The sequence below is a fragment of the Camellia sinensis genome, chromosome 11 (genome assembly GCF_055761805.1).
Source record: "Camellia sinensis isolate YWXY chromosome 11, ASM5576180v1, whole genome shotgun sequence".
In the NCBI taxonomy this organism is placed as follows: Eukaryota; Viridiplantae; Streptophyta; class Magnoliopsida; order Ericales; family Theaceae; genus Camellia; species Camellia sinensis.
In genome coordinates, this window is record NC_138971.1 from 172,391,728 (window position 1) to 172,405,759 (window position 14,032).

General features: G+C 37.0%; 1 long non-coding RNA gene across 4 annotated transcripts; it reads left to right on the forward strand.

The window, feature by feature from the left end:
• The first annotated feature begins 1,554 nt into the window (after positions 1-1,554).
• On the forward strand, positions 1,555-10,268 carry LOC114320814 (uncharacterized). Of its 4 annotated transcripts, XR_014344985.1 has the most exons (7): positions 1,619-2,032; positions 4,229-4,316; positions 5,961-6,116; positions 6,234-6,343; positions 7,189-7,331; positions 7,417-7,619; positions 10,001-10,268. It is a non-coding gene; the product is annotated as an uncharacterized LOC114320814 (long non-coding RNA). The 4 variants fall into 4 exon arrangements; XR_014344986.1 differs by lacking the exon at positions 4,229-4,316 and having other exon boundaries at positions 1,555-2,032; positions 7,422-7,619; XR_014344984.1 differs by lacking the exon at positions 4,229-4,316 and having other exon boundaries at positions 1,597-2,032.
• Positions 10,269-14,032: the final 3,764 nt, after the last annotated feature.

Genomic DNA, 14,032 nt, shown 5'->3' on the forward strand with positions numbered 1-14,032 from the left:
GACTTCAAAACAACATTTTAGCCACTGAAATAACTCTGAAAATTAGTCTTTAAAAGCTCAAAAAGAGATAGTGTAAAGGTGGGAAACACAAGGGTAAAGGCCTTGAAGGCAAAGTGTAAAGAAGGGTGAACCACCCCTCAATTCTTATTGGCCTTAAACCACAAGTTTCAGCCAAAAAATACAGAGTTTATATAGCCCAAAATTAGTGGGAAAATAGTAAGAAAAAGAGTGATTAAAGCAAGTAAAGAAGCAAAGCTTTATACCTCTTGAAGAGGAGATCACTTTCAAACAACAAAATCACACTTGCACACCCTCAAGAGCTCAAGATGGGCTTAAAGGTACCTCAGCTCAAAGATGAAGAGGTTTGGTTAAGAGTGTATAGGTGTATAGGCAAAGGTGTAAGAAATTTGCAAGAGAGAGAGAGAAAATAATTTTGATCCAAATTTTTTCTAACCTCCCAATCAAGAAGGGAGGTCCCCTATATATAGAAAACATGAATCTCCCTCAGAAACATCCATCCATACACGTGGGAGCAGATGCAAGCATTTGTGCAAACAGCTGGCAGAAAATATCAGCAAAACACACTTGTGGCCGTCAACCAAAAACTGTGGTCGGCAGCCAATATCAGTGGCCGGCAGGCCACAAGAGGTTGTAGGCTTGAAAAACTCTGGTTTTGGTCCAAAAATAAGGCAATAGGTGTGTAGGGTTTGAAGGCTCAAAGCTGTGGCATTCCGTCGAGGACTTCGAGCATTTGACAAGCATATACACTCATCATTAGGTGTGCAAGTGGTGACGTCCAAGTCATAAGGGCGGTCAAAAATTGGGTGTCTACATATGCCATGTTCATAGCCAAACCTATTAATTGCATACATGTATGTGTCGCATTAGTCATATTGCATTAGTTAGGAGCATGCATATTTTCTAATTATTTTGCTTTGTTTTGGCTCGAAGTACTAGGTGAGCAATTTTGAGTTTTAGCATCTTGCATCGAATGTTTGTGTTGCCATGCCAAACATATTTCCATGAGGCAAATTGCTTAAATGATATATCTTACTACAACAAAACTGAGTTTTTACAGCTCCACATTAATGACATACAGTAAATGTAAGCTGCGGATTCTCACTTTTACGGCTTACTTTTTTTGTATGCCATAAATAATTTCCCAGCCACGACGTGTCTATTGCGTAGGCCGTGAATGTTAATAATGATGATTTTTTTACGGCTTGCAAGATTAGCCGTAAATAATAAAACTTTCTACGACGCGCATATGGTATGCCGTTAATATATCAAATATATACGACATGCGTATACCAGTCGTTAAAAATATTGAACATTTCATGGTGCACAAAAAGCCAACCGTTAAAAATATTACACTTTTTACGACGCACAAAAGGTCAGCCGTTAAAAAGTACATTTTTCATGACGCATATATGCTAGCCGTTAAAAACATTTTATTTTCACGACACATAATTTTTGTCGTGAATAGTATGACCAAAATAAAAATAGGAACCAAAAAAAAAATTTGAGCGGCAATCACAAAAAATGAAATAAAATAAAATAAAATAAAACAAAATTTTGAGGTTTTACAAAAATAATTCTTTTGCCTTCTAATTCGTCTAATCAGAAAGGGTACATAGGGTTTCAATCTCTCTCTCTCTCTCTCTCTCATGATGAAGGCCGAATGAATTGCTGAGGGTTACTAGGCTCAACTCATCTCCTCTTCGGCTGTGAATCTGAAATCAAAGGAAGGTTTCAATCTCTCTCTGGACACCCCTTCTTCGTCTTGGTCTTCATCTTCATCTTCATCTTGAACAGAACCAAAAAATCCTTATCTCTCTCTCACTCTCTGTTCTTCTTGAGCAGAACCAAAAAACGCTACCCAGAAAAACCCACTCTCTGTTCTTCTCACCCACGCTCCTCCTCCTTCCCTTACATCCCTTACAACCCTTCGGATTTCAATTTACAACTCGCAAGGGGTAAGATTTGTATTTGGTTGCTGTTGTACCAACGCTGTTTCCTTCGAACTTGCAAGGTAATTTCGAGTCGCTGTCGTTAATTATGTTGTTTCTCTCTCCTCCTTCGAACTCGGGGATGGCTGTTTTTGTTTTTTGCTTATGGTTATGTCTAGCGTCTATATTGTCTCACATGTTATACCGAGACTGATACTAATTATCAGAGGTGTACGCAGATAATGCGAGCCTGTTGTTGTAAGATATTGTGATTGTTACTTGGCATAACTTTGTGATTGGTTTGGGCAGAGCTGGACTTGAATGTTGGACTGAACCCAACTAATTGAATCATATGATACGGATAAATTCAACCAAACAAGACCCATGTGAACTGAACTTGAGTTGAGATAAGATAGATTCAACCGTGTTTACCTGGAATGCATATTTTAATAATTTTACTTGTTTAAGGAAATATTAGGGGAAAGCATGAGAAACTGTTCTTATAGTCTTGCATTTTATGGGAAGGCAGTACTTTTTGGTTGATTAGTATGATTTATTAAGAAAGAGGAATAAGGGGTTGCACAACTTGTATTGAAAAAGACAACCTATATCAACTATACTTATTTTTTGTTTTTGGCTGTGTTGGGTTAGCATTTTTGCTGTGTTGGGTTAGCATTTTTGCTATGTTGGGTTAGCATTCTTCTTTATGCCATAGTTTTCCCCTAATATAATTGATTGATTTTGTGATCCCTCCTTGTTTTGTATGAGTTAGTTTGTGAAATTTCTGACAGATCACTGATTCTCCAGCCTCAATCACCGCATAGCCCGTCATCCAATCATAATCTCTCATCTCCAAACAAGACCCATGTGAACTGAACTTGAGTTGAGATAAGATAGATTCAACCGTGTTTACCTGGAATGCATATTTTAATAATTTTACTTGTTTAAGGAAATATTAGGGGAAAGCATGAGAAACTGTTCTTATAGTCTTGCATTTTATGGGAAGGCAGTACTTTTTGGTTGATTAGTATGATTTATTAAGAAAGAGGAATAAGGGGTTGCACAACTTGTATTGAAAAAGACAACCTATATCAACTATACTTATTTTTTGTTTTTGGCTGTGTTGGGTTAGCATTTTTGCTGTGTTGGGTTAGCATTTTTGCTATGTTGGGTTAGCATTCTTCTTTATGCCATAGTTTTCCCCTAATATAATTGATTGATTTTGTGATCCCTCCTTGTTTTGTATGAGTTAGTTTGTGAAATTTCTGACAGATCACTGATTCTCCAGCCTCAATCACCGCATAGCCCGTCATCCAATCATAATCTCTCATCTCCTTCCCCCCCCCCCCCCCCCCCCCCCCCTATTAATTTCTTTCTCCCATTTCCTCTTCTGTTCTGAACCCATTTCCTCATATGGGTTTTTACTTTTTTTTTTGCCTTTCTCAAAGTTTTGTTTCGTTATATCTATCCTTTTGTTCTGAGTTATACATTCTAGGGATTTCACAGTTTTGGATCTGTTCGAAACTTGAAATCTTCACCTGGGTATTCTTTATTTAGCTCTTTTCTATAATTTCTTTTTCTGGGTATCACCAAATTCACTCACTTTCCAATTGGTTTTGAGTTTCCAATCATTAATTTAGAAAAGAAAAAAAAATTAAAGTTAGAATTAGGTTCTGTTCTGATCTTGTGGAAATAGAGATTAATGGTTAACAGTTACAACACAATTGAATCATTTTAAGGTCTCATAGTTTTGGACCAATTTTTATTGTTGATAAATAAATTTATCTCGGCCCTTTGTGTTCATGGTCATTTTGGAGACATTTCTTGCAGCTCAGATATTACTATTGTCTAGTTGTAATTCCCCTTAGTCATCGATGATAAGGTTGATTTTCTTGAAGAAAGAAGGAAAAGACAATGTTCTTGTCTTTATCCCAAACCAGGATATTACATTCAAAAAATGTTTTAATCAGCTGTTATTGATAGTATAGTGTGTTCCCTGTAAATGCACTGTTTGTATTAGAAAAGAGTAAAAATATTTAATGATTCCTTAGATAACACATATGTTATCAGCTTTTAGAAATTTATGTTTTAGCTGAATAATACTAGTTGTCCAATATGTAAAATCTGATCCTAAACTGAAAACACATTACATAAGGAATTGGGGGAATACACTGTTTGGTTGCTGAAACATTACTCTAGATATTTAGGTTACTTTATTATCAAGTTATTGAGTGTCAAATTTATTTAATTATGTAGTTTTATTTTTCTTTTGCCTTCAGATTTGACAATTGGCACAAGAGATCAGGGAGTTAACAGTAACCCGTCCCATAACCATTTTCAATGGGAACTCTAACTCTACTTCCACTAGTATGTAAATTTAATTTTCTTCTATGTTCTTTACTTAATTTCATCTCTTGATTTTTGAGACCATGGACACCCCCAACTTTGTCTCTGCTAACTCTTGGGATGAAAGTTTGTTAATTCTTAAGATGCTGGTTTGCAGTGTTTGTTAATTGGATTGGCTGAAAGGGTGTTTTCTTTCTTTCATTTTTTTCCTTGTGTCCTAGTTATGCTTCCCCTTCACCTTTTTGTACATTTATTTTTGTCTGTGCTACCACAACTTGTTTAACTTCTTTATTCTCTCTCTCTCTCTCTATATATATATATATATACATATATGTGTGTATATCATCTATTTCCTTTCTTTAATTTACCATTAAAAAATGCAATGGCTTCTCTGTATCTGAAGGGTTTCAAGTTCGAAATTACCTGGCTAATATTTAATGATGAATTTGAATAATAATATCATTTGTTATCCATAATCCTCGTGGATTCCACAAATGTAGTCATTTGACAAGAAATCAATTTCGAAATCCATGCTGCCATGTGCGCTGTGCATTTGAAAGTTTTCTTTTATCTACCTCTTACAGAAAATTAGGATATGGATCCAGTAGAGATACAACAAAAAAAAAATATATACATATATATATTTATTTATTATGTATATGAATATAAAATTATAATACATTGATATGAGAGACATTGATGTATATGTGGGTGTATTATTAATTTTACTAGTTTTTCCCTCTTGTACCCTAAAACAAAATATAATAATTAACACAATGTCTCCAAAATGTCCATGAACACAAAGGGCCATTTAGACTTGAGATGAGATAGCATCAATTGTTTGTGAATGTGGAAAAGACTATAACACTGGTGTTTGGAGATTGCTTGGTCATGTTGCGATTAAGATATTTGACTGGACTGTTTAAGAACAATGGCTAATATATTTTGAAGTTGGGGGTATTCATTAAAATATGCACAATACTTTGTCACATTAAACAACATTGACGATTTAATTAAAAACAATGTGAGGGTGATCCAAAAATAGTGTCTCTTTCAGATGCGGTTCTAATCTTGCGTCAGATCGTCAACAAGTGCTTTGATCCTTTCAGAAATCCCAAAGTAGTGTTAACATTCTTGGCTAATACGCCTCATAATTTAGTAGGTGTTATCCTTTATGTTTTGATGGCTGGATATCTTCCAAAGAGTGAAAATTCTTAGATTTCAAATTCCTTCTTTCAATGCTAAGAATTAGTAGATGAATTTGGGAACATACACACACAATATGTACATACATATAGGTATATAATGTTTGAGCTAGGGTTGTGGATTTGTAGAAAATCATATATATAGAGAGAGAGGGAGGGAGGGAGAGAGAGATTTGTTTGAATTTCCAATCCATGTGGCTTTCAGCAATCCAAACAGCATGCAAGGTTTTGACCCAGAATTATAAATCCACATAACTGGAATATAAAATCCGAACATAGCCCAAAGGTAATATATTTCTTAGGATTGAGCTCAAGCAAATCTTACTTTATTTTAAACATATCTATTTTGTATGTGATAATGGTCCTCTTTAAGCAATTGTTGCTTTGTGGTGTTTGATGTTATGCTCTTCTAGTACTCATTCCCTGTTCATTAAGGTCTTCATATTTTGGTTTTATGTAGAAGGTTAAATAGTCATGGGTAAGGATTCAAAGGCAAATGAGTCAGGAGGAAAGGGAAAGGGAAAACAGGCATTGTGAGGAAGTGATGATAGTTCTTCAAAAAGTAAAGGAAAAGGTGCAAAGACATATGGGCTTGGCACCTGCACATATGTCAAAGGTTGTTTCTTCCCCTTAATGCTGTTTTTCAGGAGTTTCTATGTTATTTTAACTGCAATTTATCTAGGATGTTGTTGAGTCTCCTGATTTGACTATGGGTTTTGGATTTTGTTTCTAGCAAGGCATATCTTATGTGAGAAGCAGGGGAAGATTAATGAAGCATACAAGAAGCTACAAGATTGCTGGAAATGAAATGGAGATAAGGTTCCACCTGCTGAGTTCACAAAGGTGATTTCCCTATTACATTGTCCATTTTCTTTTTTTTTAACACATTTAGTTTATAACTTTTACACTTGTTGGTCAAGGTTGTGTCAGTAGCAATTTCTGGTTTTGACCTTTGAGGGGATCATTGTTTACTCTTTCATATTTTTGGAATAATGTATGATCTTGATGGTGAACCTGATTCAGTTGTATTTATTTGGTTTTTATTTAGGTATTCAAGGGGTTCGTCATTTTCACTTAGCTACTTGCTTTCTAAAATGTGCTAATTAATCATGATCTCTTCAACTTAATGATTTTTATAACAGTGTTTGAAGTACTACATTACAAAACCTTGGTCATTGGAAACAAATTGTGCCTGATTATATGCGTGAACACAATATGCTCATAAGTTAACTAATTGTCCATTTTTTTGGGTGGGAAATTGTTTTCTTCATTTTTTGGTGTTTGTTACAATGCAAAAATGAAAATCAATAGAAAATGTTCTGTGGTAAAAATAAATCTAATTGGGCCGAAAATGTTAGCACTTTTAAAAGGTGCAAAACGTTTTCTAGATTGAAGTGTTACCAATGCTGCCACACTACCTCTAGCACCACCACACTACCACTGGTACCACCACCCCACCATCACTAGTACAACCGTTTAGTACACTAGTTTCAAGGAAGCTACCAAACATAGGAAAACATTTTTTGGAAAACATTTTCCGCTGAAACAAATGGAGCATAAGAAAATGGTTCGAGTGTTCTCTGTACATTCTTCTAAAGAGAGTTTTTGGCCAAGATATTGTTTCAGGAACATTTAAAGGAGTCATAACACTGACATCTCTGTGCTCCTTTTTTGTCTTTTTCTTCCAGCTAGCAGCGGAATATTCAGAGTGTCCATTAGGTAAGAAGGGTGGAGACTTGGGATGGTTTCCACGTGGCAAGATGACTGGTCCATTTCAGGATGTTGCCTTTAGTACACCTGTTGGAGCTACCAGTGCACCATTTAAATCAACGTATGCTATTTTAATTCCTGATTTTTGCTCTGCAAACCTGCTAACCATATGTTGAGCTTCATCTTATGCTGTTCATGTTGCTCAGACCAGCTATCTCTGTTATGCTATTGATGGCACATGTATGGATACCACATTATCTTGTCCGAAGGGAGGAAGAATTGACAGAACTTGACATTCGAAGTTAGGCTCTGTTGGATTATCAACCATGAAATCGAAGACTTTGGCTTGATGTTGGCATGGCATTTAGAACATAATTGACTTGATGATGCTTCACTTTCTTAGATATTGGTATGATAAGTCGTTTTCCTTTGTCATTATTATCAAATGTTATAAAGTTCTGACTGTTGGTTTTGGTCTTCATTGTAGTCTACTTTTAGTTAAAAATCACTTGATAATCAAAGGTTGGGCATGCAATCCATTGATCCTTAAAATTCTACAAAAATGATAAGGGGAACATAACACCTTATGCACATTCCAAAATTTATAGAACTCTCTCTCTCTCTCTCTCTTTCTCTCTCTCACACACACACATCCATTAATCAAACCGTCTAGCAACGGAAGAATGTAGTTTAGTGAAGGTATTCTAAGGAGAGTTGTGTTTATCATATGCAGGATTTTGGGGTCATCATAAGCAAAATTATGATATCCCTGTTCCGCAATATGTTAATTGGTCCTTAATATAAGTATGGTTATGTGTTTAACATGATTTTGTGTGCCATTAGGTGAAAATATGTGGTTTTGAATTTCTATCTGTTCACCGTAGGAATATCTGTTTGATTATCTACTTTGGGAATTAAATTGAAGGCCCTATCGGCCACTGAAACCAAAATCGATTACGCCATTGTGATTAGCATAATTTTTAGAGCCTACGGTGAAATTTAATTGTAAATTGATTCGGATCAAATTAAATTGATTTAATTAGTGAATTAGTGCTCTATTATTATATATTAAATAATATAACAAGAGGGGCTTTTATATGAGCACTACACACTCAATTTCTCTTATTTAGCTTGACTTGGCTGATTATAAACTCTAAGGAAAATGAGAGGGTCGGCTAGAGAGAGAGGGTGAAGGAAATTGGAGTTTTGGCCCCAAAGCTTGGTGATCTTGAAGGCACACTCAAGAATTTGCCATAAATTGTAAGGATTAAGCTCCTAGGTGAGTAATCACCCCTTGGTTCATAAGTTGATTTTGTGTATTCAAGCTAGTTGGGTGATCAAGAGTAAGAGTTAACATGATTTGAGTTGGTTTTGTTGATTTGGTAGTCTATATGCACATGCATGTGAAGAATTGTTTTGAAATTGCATGTTGAGCACAAAATGTATAATCCATGGGAGATTTTGATTAGAACTCTTATTTTGACCTTCTCTTCATCATCTAAGTTGAGAATGAGAGTAATTTGCCACATGCATGTACAATTCACAAGGGTGTAAGTGTTGAATGCATGAAATTATTATGTTGGTAATGAATTTGGGGTAAATTGGGACATGCATGGGATTAAATTGTGAAATTGAGCTTCATTGTGTTGTAATTTGGTGTTTATACCATGTTAGAATATGTATATGTGAAGCTTGAGCCAAAATCTTGCATTTGGAACCTTTGAACATCAAATTGAAGCTCAAAAACATGTTTTGGATTTTCTAGAATTTTGATGTCCGCTCGAGCGGGGAAACCTCTTGTCGAGCGTGAAATTCGTATTCCCAGTATTTTCTGTAGACATGGTGTTCGCTCGAGCGGGGAAGTTAACGCTTGAGCGGGGAGCCATGTAGAGAGGTCGTCCGCTCGAGCGCCAGAGTTCACGATCGAGTGTAAATTTGACATATCCAGTACTTTTGCAAGCCTCAAGAGTCCGCTCGAGTGGGGAAATCCACGCTTGAGCGGGGACCCTGTTTTCTGAAATTTTGAAAAGACATTCTGTGTTTCATTTTCTGTTCTCTTTCACTTCCAAGTACTCTTAGGCATGCATTGAGCATTGTAATTGAGTTAAAGAGATAAGAATGAAGCGTAAAGAGGAAAATATGAATTTAGAACGGATCGAATTGTTTGTGACCCTTTTGTGTTCATGGAATGTGTAGGGTCGAGCTCTAGGGAAAACCAACCAACCGATCACTGTGAGCAATATCTTAACAGAGATATCTGAAATATGTTGTTGTCAAATTGCTTACTTCTATGTGAGTTTTATAAGTTCATTGATTCGATTGGTGGACAATGTTTGCTATACCAAATGAGTGGGCCAGAGGCCAGTCTGATCTGAATAATAGAATGAATGAGCTAGAGGCCGTTTGGCATGAATGGATGGGCCAGAGGCCGTTTTGACACGAATGGATGGGCCAGAGGCCGTTTTGACATGAATGAATGGACCGGAGGTTGTTTTGACATGAATGAATGGGCCAGAGGCCTTTTTGACATGAACGAATGAATGGGTCAAAGGCCATTTTGTCATCTGAATGGGCCAAAGGCCGTTTTGACGCAAATAAAAGTTTGAATGGGCCAAGGGTCAGTTTGTTTGGAACCGCAGTCACTTGACCTAAATTGTGTATATATATGTTAAATAGAAATATGAATTGGGTCTAAAGCCGTTTGAAGCATGTTCTACTTATCGTCTATATAGATTTTTTAATTGATATTATTCACTGGGCTTTCGCTCATGCTCATTCATGTGTTTGTAGGTGAGCCAAGAGAAGTCCAAACCTAGCCCCAGTGAAGTCTATGTGGAATAACAAAGGTTTTGGGAGAGTTAGCCCTTGTGTCTCATGCACGAGACCTGTCTTCGCCCTTTTGTTATGTATTTATATTTTGTCATGTTGGCGAAGACTTTGCATCTGTTGTATATAGTTGTGATGAGTTAACTTAGACTTATATGATCCTATATGTACAGAACCTTATGTCGCACATATTTCGTTGTGAGTTATTAATATGCATATGTACGGTTTGTTATGATGTGCCATGTAAGCGCAGCTCTATGGACAAAGTTTTAAATTGCTTTCGTTTGGCCCCCATTAACTTTGTTAAAATACGTTTGGTTTGGTTCAAGGCCGTAGGTAATTTCTTGATTACTGGTCGGTTATGTCTTTAACCCACGGGGGCGGGTTCGGGTCATGATAGAGTGGTATCAGAGCACGAGTTAATAACTCACACACTTGTCCGAAAGAGCAATAAGCGTCTAGAAAAGATCTAGGATGCATTCATATGATAAGTGTGAATTTGAAAGCGTCAAGAATATGCTTAAGTGTTTTGATTTGAACAATTATGTGCTATAAGTTTGTGAATTGCTTGCATTGCAATTGTTTGAATGTGTGCTTCCTAGTATATGCATACTTGTGTACCTTTTGTATAAAGTATAATGTAAGTCTAATCAGATAGTGAGAACAAGAGGTGATGAAATAGAGGAATCCTCTACTGGCAAAATAGACAGAATGGAAAGACTAATACAGGAAATGATAGAAACTTTGAGACAGCAACAGGAGTGGCAATAATAGTGGCAGCAACCACATCCTCCACCCTTACCTCCGGCACCACCCGTGCCAGATAATTAGAATGATGATCGGATAATAGCTCTCACTAAAGAATTCAAAAAGTTGAAACCACTACAGTTCCATAGTGGATTAGATCCGTTGAAAGCTAAGGCATGGGTTCTCGGCATTGAGAAATTATTTGAAGTGTTCCCCTGCTCGGAGACACAGAAAGTGCTTTTAGCCACTTTTATGCTAGAAGACGAGGCAAGAAGATGGTGGATGTTAATGCGAGAAAATCACAAGGATGTTGACTGGGTGAAATTTTTGAAAATTTTCTATGACAAATACTTCCCATAATGTGTTCGGGATAGGAAAGTAGCAGAGTTCATGGAACTTAGGCAAGACAGTATGATTATAGCTGAGTATGAGGCCAAATTCACTGAATTGGCCAGGTTTGCACCACATGTAATTGATACTGACTATAAGAAGGCGAGACATTTTGAAGGTGGACTCCGAAGTGACATTTTAGAAAGAGTGAATGTCTTGAAGTTGGAGACCTACATTGGGGTGCTAGACAGGGCTATTATATCAGAAGCTAACATAGCTACACAGACTAAGTCTACAACTGACTAGAAAGGCAATAAAAGGCAAGGCTTCTTCTCAAAGAAGAAATTTTCAAAAAAGTAAAACACGGGCTCATCAAATACTTTGAATTCTTCCCGATACACAACTGCCATGTGCAATATTTGTAGCAGAAAGCACCGTGGAGTTTGTTACCATGTGTCAGGAGCCTGTTTCAAATGTGGGAAACAAGAGCATATGGCCCGAGATTGTAATCAGAATGGTGGAAAACTAGCTGCTAGCTCAACTGCATCAATCTCGAAGCCGGGAAATACTATAGCGATCCCAGTTGTCCCTTTACTGTTCTGTTGTGTTCCGGACTCGGTTCCGTGAAGTTGGTAGTGGTATCCATCTTGTTGCCGTCCTTTAATTCCACTTGATTGAGTTTTAGGATGTTTTGAGCAGGGTTGTTACAGGTTGGTTAGGCCTTGGTTTCAACTCCTTGTCCAGTTTTTAGGCGATCCGCTCTAGCGGGTCTTCTTGCGCTCGAGCGGGGATTGCACACCTTCAGTATTTTGTGTTCCTGCAAAACTTTTGCAGATGTGATTTTTACGCTCGAGCGGGTTTGTTTACGCTCGAGCGGTAGCGCGCTCGAGCGGGTTTGGTGGCGCTCGAGCGGGTAGTACTTTCTGGGTATAAGTTCTGGGAGGGGGAAATCTACGCTTGAGCGGACTGGTTTTCGCGTTCGAGTGGAAGTGCTTTATTCTTGTGTCTTGGCGCTCGAGCGTGCCTTATTGCGCTCGAGCGTGTCTAGATTTTTGTTCTTGGTGCTCGAGCATTGTGTTCTCCACTCGAGCGGGTCATGCGTATATGAGTTATCCGCTGGGTGATTTTAAATCACTTTTTACTTTCCTTTTTCTCTCCTACTTTTTCTAAAACCCATTTTGAGAGCTCCTCTCTCTAAAACCTTGACTTCTCTCTAGGTATTGATCTAGTAGGAGTGATTTTCTCACCTTTGGCCTTTACAAAAAGGTTGTTGATCGTCGAGGGCTATCTTTTGAGTCGAGAAGTTCGTGGTTTGGAGCATTTTCGTTTCCATCATCTTCTTGGTTGAGTGTCATTCTTTGAGGTAGGGATAACCTACTCCTCACTATGGGCTTTGTTTTTAAATTTTAGTATTTTGAGATGTTGGGGTTGGTTTGGTAATTTGTGAAAGTTTGGGACTTTTGTGTAAATTTACAAAAGTTGGGGTTTTAGCTATATAAAACCTAGATGCATGTTTGACTTGAAAAAGTGAAATTAATGTTAAAACATTAATGAAAATGGAATCTAAGGGTTGTAATGTTAATTATGGAAACTGCCCTAATTACATTGGTTAATTAATTTGCATAATTAATTATGAGAAATGAGGAATTGATTTGGAAAGGTATGGGATTAAAGGGTGTAGTTGGATTATTTATCGCTCACCTAGTTGAAATGTTGATTATATATCCATTGTTGCATTTATTTTCTGTATAGAAATAACTGCTTTGGGCTATCGGTGGAGGATAGTCTTGATTGTTGTAGACAATCCATGATGATTAGGCAAACTGAAACTAATCGCTGGAATGTGTTATTGAGTATGACGGTTGAAAGAATACATTAAATTTATGTGTTGTGTGATGATGTGTATAATTATTGTTTATATGCATTGTGTCGTGTTGGAGGAGATAGGGGATGTACTCCATGGTTTAGGGGAAGATAGGGGATGGACCTCTAAACCGGATGTTGTTGGGAGGAGATAGGGGATGGACTCCATAAATAGAGCTCATATGCTTATCTAGTAATGTGTTGACATAGCTCATATGCTTGTCTTTGGAAGTGTGATAGTGCTCTTATGCATATCTATGGAAGTGATGATATAGCTTGTATGCTTATCTGTTGGCGTGTGATATAGCTAGTATGCTTATCTATTATGAAATGAGAAAGGGCTTAATATGAGTTACTGTCTCATATAAGTTGTTTGGCTAGGTTCTGAGCCATGGTTATAGATTGAGAATTGAAAAGAATTGGAAAATGGATTGTAACATGGACTTGTATGTCATGAAACCGTAAAGTGTGATAAGAGAAAGTATCAGTGTTGGCCATCTATCAACTGCTAATCTTTTAGTCATTGTTCATATTTGGTTTAGTGTATTTCTATTGGGCTGTGGCTCACCCTATATGGGAATATCATTTTCAAGTATAGGTAGCATGCCACCTCCAAGGACGTAGCTTGGGAGACTAGAGGCGGGCAGACTTTTGTTGTTTAGTTTCTTTGATGTATTACATGTATATTCAAGCCAAGGACTTAATGTGTAAATGAGTTAGCACCCTTTTGTTGTAACCAAGTGTTAACTTGGAAAGCTATAAGTCTTTAGGGCATTTGCTTTTGTCGTTAATATGTAATACTTTTTGGTAATGAAACTCTGATGAATAGAAGAATGTGGAACTTTTAAATATCAATGCATGTCTATATTGATGGGTTTAATGTTATTATTTTGAGAGCGTTACAAACACTATGAGACCTGCCATCACCGGGGATACCGTGAGACAAGGGAGAATTTTTGCGCTTTTTCCGAGTGATACACGGAATGCCAACGCAGTTGTCTCAGGTACTATTTCTATATGTAATCAGGATGCTTTTGTGTTAATTGACTCCGGATC